The 23,123-nt window shown below is 33.6% G+C and overlaps 1 protein-coding gene and 1 long non-coding RNA gene across 2 annotated transcripts in view; both read left to right on the plus strand.

The window, feature by feature from the left end:
- LOC126884543 (RNA-binding protein NOB1) overlaps positions 1-23,123 on the plus strand; it is a 40,436-nt gene that overhangs the window by 13,507 nt on the left and 3,806 nt on the right. The gene's annotated exons all lie outside the window — the stretch shown is intronic.
- LOC126884544 (uncharacterized) lies at positions 2,559-6,309 on the plus strand. Its single transcript, XR_007698086.1, has 2 exons — positions 2,559-4,573; positions 5,135-6,309. It is a non-coding gene; the product is annotated as an uncharacterized LOC126884544 (long non-coding RNA).

Raw genomic sequence — 23,123 nt, forward strand, 5'->3', positions numbered from 1 at the left:
TTGTGGATAACCAGGGGCTGAGGACTGATCCTGAGAAAATAGTTGCTATCAAAAATTTTCCTATACCAAAGACCACCACCCAAGTCCGTAGGATATTGGGAATGTGTGGCTATTATCGGCGATTTGTACCGTCCTACTCTACTTTGTTGTCACCTCTTACTGATCTTTTGAAGAACAGGAAAAAGGGACAGACCATTACTTGGACTCCTGAGGCTGACGAAGCTTTTAGGCGCGTTAAAGATGCTTTAACGAGCGCTCCGGTTATGATGTCACCTAATTTTGATGAGCATTTTTATCTAATGACAGATTGCTCTAATACAGCTTCTGGAGGCGTATTATTTCAGTTGAAAGATGGCTCCGAACACCCCATAGCGTACACTAGTAAGAAGTTGAACAAGGCCCAGAAAAACTATTCAACTACGGAGAAAGAACTCTTAGCTATCATCCATGGGTTAGAAGCTTTTCGTTATTATCTGGAAGGTCGTAATTTCACTATAATTACTGATCATAGTTCCTTAGTATGGCTTCATAGTATGAAAAACCCTTCACAGAGGCTTTCTCGATGGATATGCAAACTGGCTGCCTATTCATATAAGATTGTCCATAGAAAGGCAAACGGGGTAGTGGTCGCAGATGCTCTTTCACGTGTCCATGATATTAATGTCCTAGATCTGTCCTCTTTAAGTCCTGATATGTGGTATCAGAATATGATTGATAGGGTTACTCAAGACCCACAAAAATATCCTGATTTTAAGGTAGAGAATAATATTCTGTACAAACACATCTTAAGTCCGATAGAGTCCTTATCCAATATGTCGGAGTGGAAAATAGTTGTACCTACGCCAAATAGGGAAAATATTCTGCATATGTTTCATGATGAAGTTACGGCGGGTCATTTTGGTTTTTATAAGACTTATCACCGTATTGCCGAATTATATTATTGGCCTGGTATGCGGAAGTCTATAAAAAGGTACATTTCTAAATGCATGGTTTGTGCTACTTGTAAACCAAGTAACCTACCACAGGCTGGACTTATGGGTTCCTTCAGGAACATAAATTTTCCTTGGCAGATGATCTCAATGGATCTCATTGGACCTTATCCTCGGAGTTACAAGGGTAATACCTATTGCCTGGTAGTTGTGGATTATTTCACTAAATTTCCTTTAGTTTGTCCCCTTCGCCAGGCCACAACTCCAGCAATTTTAAAATATTTGGAGGAACAAGTCTTTTTGGTGTATGGTGTTCCTCAAATTGTGTCATGTGACAACGGTCCTCAGTTTGTATCGAAGGCCTTTAAAGATCTTCTAGCTAAATATAAGGTTCAAAAGACCTTTTATAATGCTGCCTACCATCCACAAGCAAATCATACTGAGAGAGTAAATCGCAGTATTGTCACAGCTCTAAGGTCCTATACTTACCCTGATCACAGAGCTTGGGATCAATATATTCATTCCATAGCTCAAGCCATAAGGACTTCTGTCCATGAAGTTACCCAGTGCTCTCCAGCATATTTGAATTTTGGTAGGAATGTGGCTTTATCAGGTGATTATTTTGGTGTAATTTCAGACAATTCCGAAAATCTTCCTCAAATATCTGAGAAACTTCATCGCTTAGATGATCTCCAGACGTTACCTCATATTTTCGCAGACATTAGGAAGAAGTTAAAAACTTCTTACCTAAGGAACCAGCAGCACTATAATTTGAGGAAACGAGATCTGCGATTCTTTGTTGGTGATCGAGTCTTAAAGCGCAATTTTGTCAAATCCAATAAGGGTGATGCCATTTCTGCAAAGTTTTGCCAGAAATATGTCCCATGTACTGTCTCAAGGGTAATATCTCCTTTGATTTATGAATTAAAGGACAATTCGACTAATAAGCGAATTGGTCAATTTCATGTAAAGGATTTACTGCCTGACAACACCATGGACGATGTGGATTCTTCAACTTCATCGGAAGAAGATTAGCTTAACAGGGTTGTTTAAGCTAATATCTTCCTGTGTTTGCCTTTAATTAGTTTTATTATGGTATAGTATTTTAGTTTAAATTGTTAATCACCAGATAATGCCTGACCATAGCAATTTTTATCCTTCGGCATGGCTTGATGATTTCTCACGTATTAGTTATTAGGTACCGAATTCTTGTGTAATACCGCTTGTATGAGTTTATTATTATTTTTTTGTATTATAGATTGCATTTGAGTCATTATCGACAAATATTCTCAAATACTAATCCAGCCAGTAGTATTACCAAGTTAATAACCTCCACTTGTACTCTTAGTTTTGTACTCAACCTCTCAGAATAAAAGGGCTGTTGATTATTATATATTAAGATATTTGGATGTGTGGGCTCATACAAGTATTCTTGCTTAATATAGATGGAGCTATGTTACACTACCATATCTTAGATTATGTGTTATATCTTGGATATTTGATTACATACCTATTATTTTTTTTTATTGTTTTTATATCATGTCATTGGATTTGCCATATTGGAAAGAAGTTGTGGTTGTTAATTTGTTATTGGGTTACTTTATTGATATTTGTCACAGGTACCTTAAATACTTTATATTAATTCGGATTCTTACTTCCTCCACAGGATGATTCTGGAATGAATTTGGAATTTTGATTTATAAATGAATTCTTGAGTCCTTCATATTTCTTCTTATGAACTAGTCTGTTAATGCTCAAAGTTGGTGAATACGTGGGTTCGAAGTTCAGCAACTGATCACTGCTATCCGATTTCGTAATCCATGTCTTTCTTGTCAGAGTAGGCAGATGTTTATCCATGATAATATTTCTGGTTGGGAAATGGTGTACAACACTTCCTAACCATTCTTGTGCAATTGTTCCAAATATTCCAGGCACATTTTCACACGATAATAGGGAAGTCTAGTTTGCTTATTTTATGTCTCTTAGTTCATAGTATATAGATGCTTGACTTTCCATAGACGTAGAGTCGTAATGTTAGTGATTAACCCACTGGGACAAATTATTGATTTTCTTTTTAGTAGATTCCCTCTTCTTTCCTTAGGCATTAATTGTTGCTTAGATTCAGGAATATCTCCTGGATAATCCTATGTATGTTCACATGAATATACAGTCTTATGAAAGATTGGGAGCTCGTTCCCGTCATATTTTGTATTTACCATGGAGTCATAGAACTTATAAGTTCATCCTTTATTTTTACTATTTAGTTTCGATAGGCTCATATTACCGGATGAGGGTAGATCTAGAGCTAATTTAGTTAGTTATTTAGTATTAGTGAGAATTGGTCCATAAATCTTCCTGATCGTTCTTCTTTGGATATGCTCCTATAAATCTGGTGTCCATTGCTAGTCCGATTTTGGATTAAGTGTCCGATTCTTCACTTATTTTGTTTATTTGGTTGTATAGGTTCGTATTACCGGATGTGGGTGTACGTAGACCTAATTTATTTATATGATTTAGTATGGATGTGAATTGGTCCATAAATCTTCCTGGTCGTTCTTCATTGGATATGCTTTTGTGAATCTGTTGTCCATTGATAGTCTGACTTTGGATTGAGTGTCTGATTCCACATTTATTTTGGTTAATGTGTTTGCATTCCTTTGGTATGTTCACTATTTATATTAGTTGGTATTGGTGAAAATTATTCTATAAATATTCCTAGTTGTTCTTCTCTGGATATGCTATTACGAATCTGGTGTCCATTGCTAGTCCAATTTAGGATTGAGTGTTTGATTCTTCACTTATTATAGTTATTGATTTCATTGGTGACTTTAGTATATGTACTTGCGTTATGGTATGAATTGGCTCTCACCTTTGCCTGGTTGTTCGTCCTTGGATATACTCCTTATAAATCTGATGTCCATGGATAGTTCAACTTTGGATTTACTGCCAATTCGACACTTATTTGTCATTATAAATTATGTCTCATCTTTAGCACTTTTACTAGGACTTCGGGTCATATTTTGCAATTTCCGTTATTTGCTGCAGTGACCATCCTACTTTCCCTTGATTATTAGTGGTGATTATTTGTAATCTTGCGAATCAACGGGGAATGATACACTAAGCACTACTACTCTAGTTTAATATTTTGAAAAAAAAAAAAAAAAAAAAATTTTTTTAAATAAAATTTTTTTTTCTGGTGGTTGAAAGGGAATGTGACGTTCCGCCCCTTATAGAATCGATTATTGATGGGAAGATATTATTTAACTATCCAAAATATTATTTAATTATTTTCAGAATTATTTTCTTTCAATGTTTATTCAAATAGAACTTAAACCCATCTCAGAATTTTTAAATGCTTGATGACGTCACATTTAAAACGTGGCAACATTGGTTTCCCCACTTTGACAGCCAATGCTTAGTAGAGGGGTACGAAGGATTCAGCTGTGAACGTGAGCCTTGGATTGCCATTGTTTCTCGAGTGTTCGGTCTGAATCGTAGTGTGCGGGGTCATTAGACTCAATTATTCACCTCTAATTCTCAGTTCCAAATTGATTAAATATTACAATAAAAGTATAGTGAAGTTATCCAGCAGCAGTGGATTTGAAGAATTTTAGAGCATACTATATCCAATGAGTTCTACCCCGGTAAATACACATTTTATTAAGTATTTTATTCAGCCATTTTGGAAGTCCTTGACATTTGCTAACTAAGTTTCACATAGTCTATTTTCATGGTTTTTATGTTTTATTTTCATGGATCAAACTCATCTAGAGATAATTCAATATTCGTTGTTAATTTGTGCTTCCAGTTGGAAAATAGAGCTAATTTAAACTCCATTTTTTATATTCCTTTCAAGTCTACAGAACTCCTATCTTTTGAACGATGATCAAATAAGTATCCATCGCTTAGTCTTACTATATTCCATCCTTGTATAATATATCTATATACCGGTGTATATATTATAATAAAATATTCTTTCACAGTAATTATATTTTGTATTTCAATTGGAAATTACTTGTGTTATTTGACCAAGGTCATCTGATAGCAACCTGATAAAAGGTCAAGCTGTCTAGTCATTCAAGTTTTTGGACTTAATGACCTATTTCTTCTTATTCCCATAGGAATAAAAACACCTCCTCGTATCTCTTGCTTCTTTTTTTTGACATTGGTAGATTGGTAGTAACACCACACTGTGTTTTTTTTAGCACCTACCATGAAATCTTAAAGCCACCCTACAACAACACCAAGGCCAGACCACACAGAGAGAAACAATCAATAGGCGACCAGCCTGGATTATTTCCACATTTTCTTTTTTTGAGTACCTCCAGCTGCTTTCCAACAGTTTTGAGTACCTTCAGCTGCTTTCTACCAGTCTTCCTCTCCTGTACCTCCAGCAGGACAGCTGCTAGCGAGAGTTAGCACCCTTGGGTGCTCATTACATCAACTTCAAGATTAGGAAAGAGTGGTTTGTTTGGGAACATTTACTGTGCTCTTATTAAAGACAGACTGGTTTTGTGATATTTAGTACATTTTTTTTTATAGTTCAATTGCACACACATTTTTCCTGCTTTATATTTTTTATAGGTTTTTTTTCTTTACAACATAATATTTAATTGATAGCGTTCCCCAACACTCTGCAATCTATAAAGGTATAAATTTCTGAGCTCAGATATTTTCCCTGATAATAGTAGTCGGTACTCTTATCTTGATTATTTTTAGGCTGTGTTCCACTTTTGTATAATTATTTAAACTCATTCCATTATTTTAGTATATGTTTAATTAAATTTTTAAAAATTAACTTCACATATTAGTCAAAATTGTAATTATTAACTTTATTTAACTTGAACTTATTAACTTTACTTAACTTTAACTTATTAACTTTATTTAACTTTAACTTTAATTTATTAAATTCATATGAACTTCTGGATTCTAATCCCTCAGATTAGTTTTTGGTTTCACTTGTTATTATTACTATTATAAACCACGAGTTAGGAAAAGGATCTGTGTATCCACTCGTAGGTTTATTTATTCAATAAGGCTTGTGCCTGTCCCACTCACAGTGAGGTATTTATATGTTATATATAGTATCAGGTAGTATTTAATTAAGGTGTACGTATTATAAACGTACAATTATTATTTGGTGAGGGTTCTACTAACCTAGTTGTAAGTTGTACTTCCTGTATTAGAGGTACCCGTAGTCAGTTTTTCTAACCTTATAAAGAGTATTCTTAGATCATAGTTGTATGATGATTTTGTAATTGACTTTCACTAGTATCACTTTTTCCTGTCATGTTAGAGTTACACACTAGTTACTTGTCCTAACTCAGAGGTTGTTAAAAAGATCTAGTAGTTACATTCAATAAATATACATTTATGGTGATTTTTTTTTTCTTATTACTCCTTTATTTTTAGTAGTATATTTTATAATTTAATAATCTTTAATAACTTTTCACATACTTGTACTACAAATTTAACATACTCTATAGCAGCGTAGAATACCTGGAAGAGCGTTAACCTAGTTATCCTTCTTCTGGCGCCCAAAAATTCATTCTATTTTCAGTATATTATTATATTTACTCTATCTATTTTCTGAACATTATCTTCATATCTTCTTTTCGAGCCATCATTGTCACTTCCTTTAATCTATTGTCTGGCCAAAAATAGCCGTGCAAATTGGCCGAATCCTTCCTTGAGTGTCAAGTGGCCCTTCTCATACATATTTAGCTAGCCATTCAAGTTATATCTATCTATTAATGATTTCTCATCTCTAGTCCTGTATCAATTCGATATTCTTTGTCTTGGCATCCTTCCATACAAATACTACTACAAAGTTGTATTTTAGTTACTCCAGCTTCTTCAACGGAGAAGCCACACATTTTTGTCCTTTGGCTACATTAAGTAGATCTTCTTCTTTACTACTTCTGTTGGAGTTTACCACTCCCTTTTCATTCACTCCAACAGAAAATCATCAGCTAGTTGTTACAAATAGCAAGCTGAAAATTTGTTAATAGCTTAAGGGTGTCTAGTCGAATAAACTTTGATATATGGGAACACTGAAACAGGGGTAGTTTTAATTGTGGAACAGGTTAAAAATTTGGAACGGTTACAGCACGAAAACGGCACATTTATTTTGTCCGACAGAACAGACTTAAACTCTCCGAACAGAGATTAAACTCTCATGAAAAAATCAGACTGCTATTTATTACCTGTCATAATTCCTGTGATTTGACATATTCTACATGTTCCACTCATTAAAACGCCCATTTGGTGATAAATAGCAGTCTGATTTTTGCATGAGAGTTTAATCTCTGTTCGAAGAGTTTAAGTCTGTTCTGTCGGACAAAATAAATGTGCCGTTTTCGTGCTGTGACCGTTCCAAATTTTTAACTTGTTCTACAATTAAAACTACCCCTGTTCCAGTGTTCACACATATCAAAGTTTATTCGACTAGACACCCTTAAGCTATTAACAAATTTTCAGCTTGCTATTAATCAACTTTTTTTTCATACGCGGGATCCAGACCTATACATTTATACAACGCAGTTCTTCACATGTTCAAACCTTATCTAGGCTTTCCATGGTAACAGGACATTATTAAAATAACTTTACAACTTTTTTTCTTCTTCGACTATTTGTATAGTATATAAATAATGGTAACCACTGAATACATAATTAGTGAAAAAATAATCCTATCATTTATACAAGTAAAGGTTATCCAAGAACCAAGAACATTCAAAAACTGAACGAAACCGAAATAGCCATCTCTACCTTTCTAATGACAATGTCACTGTCAACCTAATGTTTACATCTGCAGTTTCCATACCAGTGAGAATCTTACTACACGTAATTTGCCGTGTAAAGACAGAAAAAGTAGGGATAGCCGTAAAATATTTGCGAATTATGTACCCATAGCCTTAAAAAGTAAATAGTATCTATGTACCTACTCGTGTCGCAAAAGCTGGTAATAATTTCTAATGGCTTCGCCCAAAACAAATGTCATATCCGCCAATTGTTCGGTTGAAAAATTAAAATTTAAAATATAAAAAAATTGTTACAGAAATTTCAACTACAAAAGTATTAGGTACCAGCTTTTGTGACACCAGTAAATACTATTTATAACTATAATTTGGCTGATACATTTAACATTCATTTGTTTCAAAGCATACTTTATAATTATTATGTTCTCAAGATGTAAGTAAATACTAACAATTAATTTGGTACAATAAAGTTGCTGTGGTAGAAAAATTACTAAGATAGATTTAAAATTTGGTTGTTTATTTAATTTATTAACTAATTTATGCATTCATTAGTATGGTAAAATATTTTTTGTAAAATAATTTAAAGTTATTAAATTCAATTGAATTGTAATAGCATATGATTTATTTTAATCTTTAATTACGTTTTTATTTTCATATTTGATATTTTAGTGTATGTTTCTAAAACCAGATTATACTTATTTTTTTTTGGAAAAATTGTTTTAATAAAAAATCCGCAAAAACGTAAAATTTATAGTTTTTTTAAAATATCTACAAAACGAAACATGCTAGGTACATATAGTTACGTCCGGGAATCTTTACCCGTGCGTCATCATTTAAAGCATACGAAATAAGTCGATGATAAGTCAGAAATTGAAATTTACTAAACGCAACAGCAAGTGACAGTAAGTGACTTGCTGATGCGTTTAGTAAATTTCAATTTCTGACTTATCATCAACCTATTTCGTATGCTTTAAATGATGACGCACGGGTAAAGATTCCCGGACTCAACTGTACAACCTTATACCAGAAGAAAGGTTGTAATATTTACTACAAAATGCAAAACTAATATACAGGGATATCATTAAAAAAAAATGAGAAAATTTTGTATTTGCAAATAGTGATCACACTGTATATTTTATGGCTAAAAGTAAAAAATATTGAATTATTTAAAAATAACACTACATTATAAAAACTTTGACCTATCACTTAAATTTTTATTATCTTGGAAACATAATCCACAACCCTATAAATATTACCATTTTTCTCAATAAAAATGTAAATATTTCGAAAATTATTAACTATAGGCCTATAAGACCCTATACAAATTTTTAATATTTTTAAATAATATATTCAAAAATGATTTAACATATAGGGTGTTCCATTTAAAAAAATACAACTTTGGTTCATACCGTCGTTCACACTCACCCTGTATAATCGAAAATAATTTTAAATTATAGACGTCTTTGATACACATTAGTTTTGTTATAAACATTTTTTTGTATATCTCATAGTTTAGCCGTAATCAAAGAAAACCAGAGGACCCTGTATGTCAAAGTATCACAATTTAAAATTAAAAATCGACCTCTTTCGGGACTTTTCTCTAAAATCGCTGGTTTACGAAATATCGAATTTATTCCTTTCATTTGCACCATACTGTATATTTATTTATAATATATATTTTATATATTGCATATTCTGATTTGTTTGCTTTCTTTGTTCTGTGAAATATGTCTAAATGGATTATTTTGTCATCTGTTATGTTTTGGTACTTATGTTGCTATTTTACCAACTGTTTTGTCCAGTGGCTAGGTACTAGTTTATTAAGCCAAACAAACCAGATTAGATCCTGGTAGATAACAGAAATTTTTCAATTTTGTCACCTTCCTTCCGTTAAGTTTTCGTGGCAGATGAGATTTTATGTATATGTTGCGGTAAAAGTAGATAATTGGTAGTTGCATACAATTACCGATAATAGTATACAATAGGGATGTTCACAAAAAATTAAAAAGTCATTACAAACATGTAAAACGATTAAGAAACACCCTAGGAATAATTGTCCAAAATTTCAACAAAATTGAAAAAGCCTTTCTATAAAAAATCTTTATTAGAAATCTAGCATTATTTTAAATTTCAAGAACGCTTCTCTATTGGCCTGACGTCACTAGTTGCATACCCCAAGCGCGCGCCATTCTCATAGTGTTACTGTTTACCTGTTTGACGTTTCAGGTCATTTTATTTTGTTCTCTTCTTGTTTTATCAGGGTTAAAGTAGAGTTTTATAGTGAATTTGTTTAGTTTAAAGTGGATAGACTGTTTGTAAGGACATATTTTGGGTTTTACAAAAATAAACAAATAAAATGGAAGAAGGTTTTCAGAAAGCCGATTCGTATAAACTACCGACTGTAGTGTATATGTAACAATGGTGTATGATTTATTGGCATCTTGTAAAAAAATAAATCTACCACAGCTTTACTGAGTGTATATTCCATATAATTTTCCATGTCTTCTTTAAGCTAAAAAATAAATGCTTAATACTCCACAAAAAAAATAGAGAAAGTTGTATGCATGCATTGTACGCATGCATATTGTATACATACATTGGCTGGTTATTACTTTACCTTGGTTAGGTGTATTAAAAATATTTTTATTCTTCTTCATGTGCCTTGTCCGTTGTGGACGTTGGCTATCATCGTGGCAATTTTAATAACATTTGAGCCGTTTCTGAATAACTCGATCGATTTTTGTCCAAATCATTGGCGTAAGTTTTTAAGTCATTAGTGTCTTTTCTTCCGGGTCCGCGTTTGCTCTCTATTTTACCTTGCGTTATCAGTTGGAGTCTACGATATTTATCATGCCTCATGATATGACCGAAATATTTAAGATTTCGTTTCTTAATTGTAAAAGAGATTTTGGGTTTTACAAAAATAAACAAATAAAATGGAAGAAGGTTTTCAGAAAGCCGATTAAAAATGGTATACATTTTTATTTTATAGTCGTATTACTCCGTAGAGTAACTAGGTGCATTTTTCCGTTGGAACTTTACCAGCTGCAGACGGGGGATGTGAATTGCATAGTGTAGAATTCCTTCCCTCTCGTCTTCACTGCAGCATCCATTTGACTTGCAAATTGTAGAAGTCTTGGAGGTGTCACCAGGAAAGTGTACCAATAAGTTTTCAATTTAAAAATCTTTTAGTAATATTTTTAAATTTTCAATATTAATAATTTACTATTAGGATTGAAAACTACTTCGTCTTTCAATGCCAGATGGCGCTAGCCACCTACTATCATCACTTCAGTTGCAGTGGGTGGGAAGACCTCTCGATGCGAATCAGTTATGGAGAACAGTGCATACGTTCTTTCCGATGAAGGCTCCAATAAGAGCCGAAAATCGCGATTCAAGGGACTGGACTGCACTCCGTATTCTAATTGAAAAGTAAGATTGTTTTGCCTTCGCATTGCAACTGAATAAAAATGGTATACATTTTTATTTTATTTTAGATTTCTTTTTGTTTTCCCATTCGACGAAATACCTGTACGTTGGTGTGGGTCGCCCAGGATATTTTGAGGATACGTGGGTACACCCACATCTCGAATGCCTTTAGCTTTTTCATTAATGTTTCCATTATTGTCCAGGCCTCTGCGCCCTATAGCAAGACCGGAAATAATAACATTTTAGCAGCCGAATTTTTAGTGGGAGAGATATTATGTCGCAATGGGTGAAAATATTTCTCATGCATGTTGTTAAATGTTGCTATGTATGTCCTTTTCAACTCTAGATCTTATTTCGGTTGTTTCGTATTTCGAGTTGACAACTGTTCCAAGGTAAAAAATATTTTTGAACTTGGGTATTATACATTTTCATTTCAACCAATCTTTTCACTAAATTATTAATGATTTTAATATAATATAAAGTCATACCTACATCCACATGTAGTTATTTCAAGGTTTACTTTTACTGTATGTATTATTAGAATCCCGTTTTTAGGAATATCCCAGTTTAAGGAATACAAATTTGAGGTCCCGAAACTTTTTCATTTACTCTTTAAGGGGGTAGGTGCAAAATCTTGGTCCAATGCTATTTAAATTCATTCATTTTTTTCGAATCCTGAGAAAACTAATAAGTACTTTTGAAAAATGTAAATGCAGAAAGAACAATTAAATTATTACCAAGGGCCGAAAGTCTCTGGAAAACTTCTATAATGTTTATTTTATTAAGTTAGTTCTTTAAGTTAGTTATTTTAAGTTCTAGCTGCAACAAACCATTTCTTTTTCTGTTTTAAATTGGCTGGAACGGTAATAAAAATCTTGTCAGAACTGTTTTTTGATGTATTTACACACCCAGGAACAAAACACCATTTATTTGGCTTTATTTTTAATAATTAAATACGTAAAAAACTGCGCCCATTCAAATGCACTGAGTAAATAAGTATACAAAACTAGTCGTCGATCAAAGACGTTACGACTGCTGACGTCACAGACCGTAGCCTCGCTGCAGGGTACCGTTTTTCTAGCTTCCAAGAAAATCAACATTATGAACTCATTTATCTTAAAAAATATACATTTTTAAACAGTTTTATGATTGTTACGTTTTTATATACCTTGTAATCTATTGAATTTAACTATATTTAAAAATTAGTGAACATCCCTATTACCAGAGCCGACGGTAAATGTAGGAAATTATTTTCAAGTAACTACTTTTGTACTATCACTCATTCAATTGTATACAATTACCAAGGACCAGTGGTAAAACTAAGTAAAATGATGAATAAAAACAATAAATTCCAATAGCTATTCAAGAAGTGTGATTTTTGTTGAACTTAATTAAAAACAAGAGACATTTTGTTTAACCTAAGTTGAGCTTTTTTGTCTGAGTTAATACTACTGCTTAACTTACTATTTGTTTTGACATGACAAACAACTCTCATGGAACTTTTAATTACACAACTTTGCATTTTTTACATTCAGACCTTGCCCACCTGACCTTTTTTTAAGATACTTGTGCAATGAAAAATGTTTAATTTTGGAACTATGTCTAAAGAAATGAATGATTCTTTGCAGATGGTAAATTGATTTCTGCTATACAACTGTAGCAGTCGCCCTTCTTTAGTATCCAATTCGTATAATTCATTTTAACACTCATAAAAACAGCCAAACGTTTTTGTTATTTTAAGCATTTTCTTCACTTGCTTTTCAAGGCCTTCCTTTGCATGTGTCCGTTTAACTGCAACAGAATCTCGCCTCTCTGAAATTTGATCAGAAAATAGTTCTTCTAGAATCGCATTAGATTTATTCACTGATGGTTGCTCAGGTTTTTCTGGTTCTTGTTCTATTAGAAGCTCATTTGGTTCATCCACTTCTGCTTCTTCGTGTTCTTAGGAATCTGGATCTGACTGGGTTTCTTCTACTTGTTCTTCTTTTTCCAAATCTTCTTCAGTCGAAATATTTTCTAAAGAATCTTATGGCAGTGAAGTTTTGAAACCAGTTTTGGCAGGAACCCTAAACATAGCTTCATATAGACTGCACTTGATGCCATAAGGGTAAGCTCGGTTCTTGGCAAATTGTACAGATCGAAGACCCTCTGACAACTTGTTTGTGTGCTTGCTTTCCAACTAGAAACTTATATTAATATATTTTCAACGTTTTTATTCGAAACAGATCTTTGTGACTGACTGTGTCTTGGCTTACCGTGCACTACCTTTAAATCTTTCTACATGGAGCACAGTTCTTCTATAATTATGTTGGAGAATTCTCGTCCATTGTCGCTTTGAAGAATGCTAGGAGCTCCAAAAATATGTCAAGAAGAACGAACGCAACTTTAGTTGTACGTTTAGTTTTCAACGGCCGTACTTGTACAAATTTTGTTAGGTGATCTTGGTAGACAAAAATGAACTTGAATTTATTATCTGCTGGGGCTTGCATATCGATCAAATCTATTTAACCTCTACTATTTATTTCTTTTTGACAGTACAGTTTTCACTACTAAACCTTTTTTGGGAACTCTAGATTTTTTCTGGCAAATTTCACACAGATCCAAATAGATCATTATGATTTCTACAGTTATTAGTACGTTCTTTAACGGTAAAATATTGCAAAACCTCTAAATTTTAAAGAACCGCTTGGATTGACATGAAATTTGGCATACACATAGCTAACAAGGCAAAGAAAAAAAAGTGATATTGTGCCGATATGTGTTTTTGCCCCGGGGGTATTCGTCCAAAGTAAGTCCGGAAATTGATAAACTGACTAATTTTAAGTAACTTTTGTTCTATAGAGTTTTTTCACTAAGTCAATACTTTTCGAGTTATTTGCCAGTGAATATGTTCATTTTTTCAACAAAATAACCACACTTTTAGATGGTTTTTTACAAATAACTCAAATAGTACGTATTTTGTCAAAAAACATTCGTAGCAAAAATATAGCCTGTAAAAAATTTAAAAAAATAGTGTATATATCACGTTTCTATACCTAGTAGAAGCAGAGTTATAGCTAATTAAAAATAGGTTCATATTCGTCAAATTCCAAATGGAATACTTTAACGTGAAATAACAAAAAATGAAGCACATTTCGAGGAAAACTCATTACAACTTATTTAAAGTGTCTAAAAAGGCTTCATTTTTGTTTTATAAAAAAATTTCTAGCATCAAAAGTAAACAAGTTACGCTCAAAATAAAGTTAGTCCCTTTTTTTTGATAAAAAAGTCGGGAAAATCACCCCCTAATTAGTCTCTCAAATGAACTTACGTCTCGTGTATGTATTGTTTATATGATCTGTAAGTTTCATCGGTTCAAAGTCCTTATTTTTGAAAGGGCTGTAGTTAAAAGGGATTGAACGAGTCACTGATCATTAATGTATGCAAATTTAGAAACACCAAATCTCAATCAATTTTTGTCTAACAGAAAAACAAAAAAAATACATGATATTCAGAAAAGCAATGCTGACTTTTTTTGTTTTTCGAGATTTTTGGTATCTTTAACAATTTTTAAGTTATTTTGAAAAAAAGCATATTTTTCAAAATTAAAATTTTTAAAAATTTTACTTTAAAACCAAATTTTTTCCAAAATAAGCACTTTGAATCGATGAAACTTACAGGTCATATAAACACAACATAAGTAAAATAATTTGTGGAACGGTAACGTTTAATTTCATTTAAGTTGCTAATTAGGGGGTGGTCTTCCCGATTTTTTTTGCCAAAACAAAAGCGACCAACTTTATTTTGAGCGTAACTTGCTTAAATTTAATGCTAGAAACTTTTTATAAAAACAGAAATAAAGCTTTTCTTAAACACTTTAAAAAAGTTATAATGGGTTTTCCCCAAAAAGTGCTTAATTTTTTGGATATTTCACTTCGAAGTATTCTATTTGAAATTTGGTGAATATGAATCTATTTTTCATTGGCTATAACTCTGGTTTTACGAGGTCTAGAGACCTAACGCGTACACCATTTTGTTTACTTTTTTTACAGGCTATATTTTTGCTAAAAACGTTTTTTTCGACAAAATATGTACTTACTTTTTGAGTTATTTGCGAAAAGCCGTCTAAAAATGTAGATATTTTGTTGAAAAATGAACATATTCACTCGCAAATAACTCGAAAAGTGTTGACTTGGGGAAAAAGCTCTATAGAACAAAAGTTACTTAAAATTAGTCATTTTATCCGTTTCCGGACTTATTTTAGACTTATATTTTTTTCACCCCCAAGAGGGGGTGAAAGTCACCCCATGGCAAAAGCACACATCGGCACAATATCACTTTTTTTCTTTGACATGTAAGCTATGCGTATGCCAAATTTCATGTCAATCCAAGCGGTTCTTTAAAATTTAGAGCAAAAACCGTGAAAGAATGGACTATTAGAATACATATTATGTATTGTGGCATTCCGCTTGCGTGTCGATCGTTATAATTTGAATTTCTTACTTTTACCAAGACCCTCTGGGAAATGTATACAATTACCGGTAAAAATAGGAAATAAAGGGGGTTTAAAGAATATTTCCTACATTTACCGTCGAGTCTGGTAATTGTATAAAATTAGCGGTAATTGTGTACAATTACCAGATTATCTGCTTTTACCGTAACATATATACAATACAATAATGTTAACTAATGTTAATTAATGTTAACAAACACTTTCAATTTGTCTTTAAGTGTTTAAACACTGTAACACAGATCTTGTGTATTATACAGATTGTTCAGTTTCGCATTGGATATAACTAGTGATGTAAAATTTCCGGGAAGATTTGAACTCCGGAAATTTTCCGGGAATATTGGAAACTTATGGAAATATTGCATTTTTATTAAAATTATTATAATAAAATATACAAATCAGTAGTTAGCTTCACTTATTGTTGTCTTATTGTATGTTGTATTAGTCATTAATAAATTAGTTATGTCGGTAGCGGGTAGGAACTCCTTTGGACAGTCCTACCAGGGAAAGTGAACCAATCCCTGCCCTCCGCAGATTCCAGGAGTTTCCTGACCCGGGAAAGTAGTACCTGCTTAGGGTTCCTTGTCTAGGGTCACGGATGAAGACCACAACGGTATCAACGGCGGTGAAGAAGATCTTCGGTACGGTGTGTATGGCGGAAGTGGCGACCCCCGATTTTAGGGATGGTATAAAATCAAATACAAATGGGCAGATGGAGCTCTAGAGTCGTAGAGAAGACAATCCATCTAGGAGAAAGCAAACTTCAAAATTAAACTGTGGCCCTCCGTGTTGGGGGTTGGATCGTAGGGCTAGCGACTCTACATTCGTAAAAAAGGAACTGCTAAAAATCCGAAAACCCAGCCTCGGAACCCGGACCTGAAAAAACCACGACGACATCCGCAACGAAAATGGACAATGAATTATGGTACATGGAACGTCCAACGATTAAAAGGAAAAATTGAAGACGTAATCAAAGGAATGAGACAACACAAGATATCAGTATCCGTTCTTACTGAAACAAAAAGAAAAGGTAAAGGTATAGAAGAAATTGATAATTTTATCCACATCATCAGTGGCGTACAAAAACATCAAAGAGCCGCCAAAGGAGTATCAATCCTAATCGATAAGAGATATAAAAATAAAATAACAAATTGGGAAGCAATAAACGAGAGAATTCTGACTGTCAACTTAAACATCCATGGACACAGAACCACAGTAATAGGTATATATGCCCCTACCGAAGATACATTAATAAACGAAAAAGACGCATTCCAACAAGAGCTTGAAGACCGAATTTCTAAAATCGGAGATCAACGGGAGATATTAATGATGGGCGACCTGAATGCAAGAACAGGAAGACAGAAGGACCACCTAATTGTAGGAAACTACGGGGAAGAAGTAACCAATGATAATGGAGAAAGGCTCATTAATCTATGTCAACAATTTAACCTAAAAATTTTAAACGGCTTCTATCCCCACAAGGACATACATAAGTTCACTTGGCATCAAGAGACAAGACAACTACGATCGATTATAGACTATATTATAATAAAACAAAAATCAGAATGGAAAATCCAAGACACAAGGGTATATAGAGGTGTAGAATGCGGATCTGACCATTACCTACTAATATCTCGAATCCAAATCCTCTTCAAATATGCAATAAATGAAACATCGAAAGAGGAAAGAGAAGAAATAATCAAAGAACCCAAATACAAACTAACTGGGCTATATGACGACAGCACCAGGTTCCTATACCAGAACAGACTGGATCAAAAACTTGATCAGATTGACCTGACATGTAGCACCAATATAATATACGACAAAATAACACTTGCGATTAAGGATCAGCAAGATATACAGATAAGGATTAAAGCAGCCAGTGAAGCATTAGGCATGGAGGAGATAACAAATACCAGGAAAAATAACAACATAGTCTGGAGCAATGAACTTAAACAAAAGAAACAAATAAAACAACAGAAATATCATAAATGGTTAAAATCACAAAACGCATATGATAAAACCCAATACCGCCAAGAATTAATCAAATATAAAAAAACGTTAACAAATAATGAGAACAATACCTGGAAACAGATGTAGGGAAGTGGAATGGCATCTAGGTGGAAGCAGATCCTCAGAAGCTTGGAGGTTCATTCGAAATCTAAGAAATGAAAACAGAAATAATACAAACCTTCAAATGATTGATTTAAAGAAATGGAAAACCCACTACAAAGAAGAACTTCAAGAAAATAGACAGGAATACATAAATACATCACCAAAACACTACAATTTAAATGGTCAAGTCCTAGAATTAAATGACGAATTCGTTGAGAGAATGATTAAATCAATAAAAAATAAAAAAGCATGTGGTCCACAAGGAATCCCAGCGGAACTTATAAAAAATGGAACTGCAAAATTGATCAAACTAATAACCATAATTTTCAACAACTACACAAATGGAGAAAACATACCAGAAAATTGGAAAACAGGATGGATAACCCCAATACACAAAAAGGGCAACAAGGAAGACTGCCAGAACTATCGCTGTATTTTTGTAACTAGCACCTTTAGCAGATTATATGGGAAAACTCTAATAGAAAATGAATATGCACCTTTAGAGATCGAACAACAAGCAGGATTCCGAGCAGGAAGATCCTGTATCGACCACATCTTCACGATCAACCAACTCAACGAAAAAGAAGTAGCCAGAGACAGAGAAATACATCTACTATTCGTCGATCTAACTAAGGCATATGATACCGTACCACTTTGTAAATGATGGCAAGTCCTGGAAAAATCCCCTATTAGTATAACTTAATAAAAGCAGTGCAACAATTCTATAACAATATCCAAGAAAACATAAAAATCAACAGCAGATAATGCAATAGCAGCTTCATGGTGAATAAGGGACTACGACAGGGATGCAGCTTATCGCCAACACTGTTTAAAATCTATATAAATGAGGTCTTGAATAAGTGGCGGAAATCGTGTTCTGGAATGGGGATACAGCTAAACGACGGCTCAACACTATACACACTGCATTTTGCTGACGATCAGGTGGTGATTGCCCAGGATAAAGATGATCTAATATTTATGACAAACCGGCTGTTTCGAGAATACAAAAAATGGGGCCTATACGTTAATATGAAATGTACCAAATACATGTGTATAGGAGGACAGAAAAGTGAGTTACAACTAGAGGATGATATGGTTATCGAGCCAAGCTCTGATTATATATACCTTGGAACGAGAATCCAACAAAGTGGAAGGACAAAATTCGAAATAGAGGAACGAATTATGAAAGGAACGAAAGGTAATAAGGAGCTTTGAACTCACTACTTTGGTCAAAAACCATATCAAAAGAAAAGAAAACACAGCTTTATAATAGCATCTTTAAAAGCGTGGTACTGTATGGATGTGAAACCTGGCAACTGAATAAGCGAACAGAACAGAAGTTGCGCGCACTGGAAATGGACTTCTGGCGAAGATCGGCCTGCATATCCAGACTCTCACATATAACGAATGAACGGGTGCGGGATATTATGAATACAAAAACAAACATAATTGAAGAAGTCCAACAAAAACAACTTTGTTGGTATGGTTATGTACAAAGAATGGAGGAACATCTACTCCCAAAGCTAATAATGGAATGGCAACCCCCGGAAAGAAGGAAAAGGGGCAGACCGAAAACAACCTGGATAAGTGGAATCCAGAAAGCCATGTCTGAGAGAGATCTCCGACCAGGAGATTGGACAGATCGACGCGGCTGGAGAATAGGAACCTCAAGGCGCAGGACGCTATAAACCGGTGTTATATATATAGTTATTTTATTTAAAAAATATTAAAATACAAAAGATAACATCCAATAAGCAAACCAAAATTGATTAGGTATATAGGAACTTAATTATAAATATGTAAATAAGTAAGTGTCTATTCTTGTGAGTCAGAGAAATTCTCTTCACACAAGCTGGACTCCGTATTATGAAGAGAATATAATAAAGAGTTTCTTTCTGTCTCGCTTAATCTTTCATTATCTGATATGTATTTAGAGTCTTGCCCTGGTTCCAACCAATGAGTTTTAGAAATACTTACTATTATTATGAATTATTATGAGCTATTATACATTAACTTCACTGCTCTATCTATAGTCAGTCTATTTCTTATTTTATTATGTATGAAAGAGTATGTGCTATAACTACGCTCTGTTTCAGCGTAGGAATCTGGTAACCCCAGTATGTATTGTAATTGCCAAATCTTTTAAAGAAGTTTTGGTGCACATTCCTTGTCACAAGCTTATACAATCTACTGATCCTGCTGTAGCCAAATAAAATCCATTGACCAAAGGTCTGCTTTTGCACAGAACTTTGTTAGTTCTGTAAAAATATTTTCTTTTTTGTAAATAAACTTGTGACGATTGGTTAATATCTTGTCTAAACACTGCATCGCTAACATAATATGTTATGGTAACATATTATGCTCTTCACCAGTAAGGCTTTGTCTTTTTAAAGAAGAATCAAGTAAGTTTGCAGCATAGTGCATAGGCTTCACTGCCTTTTTTTTCTTTTTTCAATAGGTACAGTTGAGTCCGCGAGTCTTTACCCGTGCGTCATCACTTAAAGCATACGAAATAAGTCGGAAATCTATTTCACGCAACAACAACTGACAGAAAGTGGCTACTGTTCCGATTACGAGTTTTATTATAAAATTTGACGTTATCAAATATATAGAATGTCAAATGTAAGTTTTGCTTCAAAATTTTTGCGCAGAATTACAGCTACATTTGAAGTAGCTTAATAAATTCTTTTATTATTATTGATTAATAAATAAATAAACAATTTATAAAAAAATCCAATAACATATTTTATTTTTGTTATTTTATTCACTTTGACGGAAATCTAAACGCAGTCATTTCTTTACTGTGTGAATGACGTTAGCTTTGTATGTTTTAAATATTAATTGCCTAAATATAATTATTTACCTTAAAATTTCAAAGCCAAATATAAAATTAGTTGTGAAAACAACTGTTTGTGTAATATAAAGAAACTTCAAAACGCAAAAATTCGACAAAAACCGCAAAAAGTTCAACTGACTGACAGCCACAAAATTAAACAAATCAGAAACGTCAAACAAATTGTGCTTAAAATATGAAAACATACCGAATCGTCTTTTTTTGTACCTATCTCTTTTCAATGCACTGAGTCTAGATGGTTCATAAAAATAACATGTGTTGTTACTTAATAACAAACGGCAGCTGGTTTGTCATGAGTTTCATGCATGGAAGAGAATGATGCTAGATAAAAAGTATGTGTTTTATCTCGCCAGGTATTAATGACGCACGGGTAAAGACTCGCGGACTCAACTGTATAGATAAGCATTCCTTTTCCTAAGACTTACTGATTGGAAGTAATGGAATATTCTGGGTAAAAATATTTTCTGTACCCTTAAATGCCTCGACAACCTGGGATATTTTAAACATATTGCCTTAAAATAAAGTACCTAATCCACACACAATTGGTGTTAGAACAACTGCAGTACATCTTTATTGTGATTTTAGTATAGCTTTAGAAATTTTTAATATGCTTCTTTTCATGAGCATTTTTCAGTGCGTCACAAATGATAGAAAAAACGGTAAGTCCGTGATAATACACATTTATGACATTTATTCTAACATGACATTTTAGTTAAATCTGACAGTTGTCACATTTTATTTGCAATTTGGCATAAAAACAAATCAATTGTGTTTATTGCATTTATAAAATGGTATTTTCTTTGATTTGTATAGTCTTATAAATTGTACAGATTATATTCGTAAATATATTATATAATTAGTAAATAATTTTTTTCGATTATAGCGCCATCTCTTGACAACTAGAATAAATGTTATAAATGTCACCGACGAAATGTAATCACCCACGTGCGTTTTTTTCTGTCACATACAATTTAATGCGTTAGAAAGAAATCGAAAAACTGTGACGCACTGAAAGATCGTCATGAGAAAAAGCATATACCTAAAAATAATGAAGATACAGTACTGTGCGAGTTAATGTGAACAAACAGAATTAATTTGTAAATATGGGCCCGGATTACGTACACTCGATACGCATCGTATCCGCCATGTTTTCCCATAAGGCGCTACAGTAAAACATGGCGGATACGATGCGTATCGAGTGTACGTAATCCGGGCCATGATTTATTTAGGCCAAAGGTAAATTTAGGTACACTTTGAGATTTTTTCATTAATTAGTATTTAATATGTCCCCCTTTTACTTTTATGACTTCCTGGAGTCTTCTAGGCATGGAATCCACAAGTTTTTCGCAATTGTTTGTGATTGCTTCATCTCTAAACCACACCTTAATCACTACTTCCACCAGTTTTGTTTTTGTCGTACAGTCAAATTTTTGCAGTTTAGCCTTACATATTGCCCACAAATTTTCAATAGGATTAAGGTCAGGTGAATTCTCAGGCCAATTAAGAAGGGTAATATTATTATCCTTGAAGTATTTCATCATAAGCCATGGAGCTGAATCTTGTTGAAAAATTGCAGTACCTTCGGCCTGTACTTTGTCAAGCTCTATAGCTTAGCGTTGCCCTAGCATAGCTTTGTACTTTTCACTGTTCATCATACCTTCAATAGGATTAAGAGTGCCAGTTCCTGAGTATGAAAAACAGCCCCAGAACATTTTTTTGGTGGGATGTTTAACTGTTTGGTTAATATGGCTAGCTGAAAGTGACTCATTGGCTGCCTTTCGTACGAATTTTGATCGCTGGCCCTGAACTAGGAAGTGTGTCTCATCAGAAAATAACACTTTTTTCCAATCTTCTGCACTCCAATGAGCGTATTTTTTTGCCCAATTTAGTCTTTTTTTCATCATAGGCCCTGTCAGAAGTTGTTTCTTCTGCGGTCTCACGGCTCTTCTCCCTCCTTCTAAGAGACGTCTGCGTACCGTTGAGTCGTGAATTTTTATTCCAGCCTTTTCTAAATCTTGCTGGAGGTCATAACTTTTACGTTTATACGTAAATAACGTTTTTTGGACAAAACAGCTGACAAAATAGGCACAGCAGGTGTGCCAACTTATGAAAACTGAATTTAGATCTCTGTTCACATTAATTCGCACAATACTGTAATGTTCAAAACAATGTTCCTTTTGTACTTGGCAGTGGTATAGGTTTGCCGACCGTCTGAAGTAAATAGCACTACTTTCATGTAAATTCAAATTACGTCACTGACTCTTATGTCCAAAAGTCTCTTGGATATATTCTCAAAAGTTCTTGGAAATATTATGGAAAGTTCTCGGAAATATTCTCGAGAATTTTCCATCGAAAGTTTCCGGGAATATTCGCGGTCAGGAGAATATTTCCATTTTTTATAGGCGAATATTATCGGAAATTTTCCAATGTTCGCGAATATTCGCTTGACAATATTCTCGACTCACATCACTAGATATAACCAACTAAAGGCAGCACTTAAATCAGCAACATTGCCATCATTGCTTTCATGAGTGACTGAATGAGTCAGC

Source organism: Diabrotica virgifera, chromosome 5 (genome assembly GCF_917563875.1).
Source record: "Diabrotica virgifera virgifera chromosome 5, PGI_DIABVI_V3a".
Lineage (NCBI taxonomy): Eukaryota > Metazoa > Arthropoda > Insecta > Coleoptera > Chrysomelidae > Diabrotica > Diabrotica virgifera.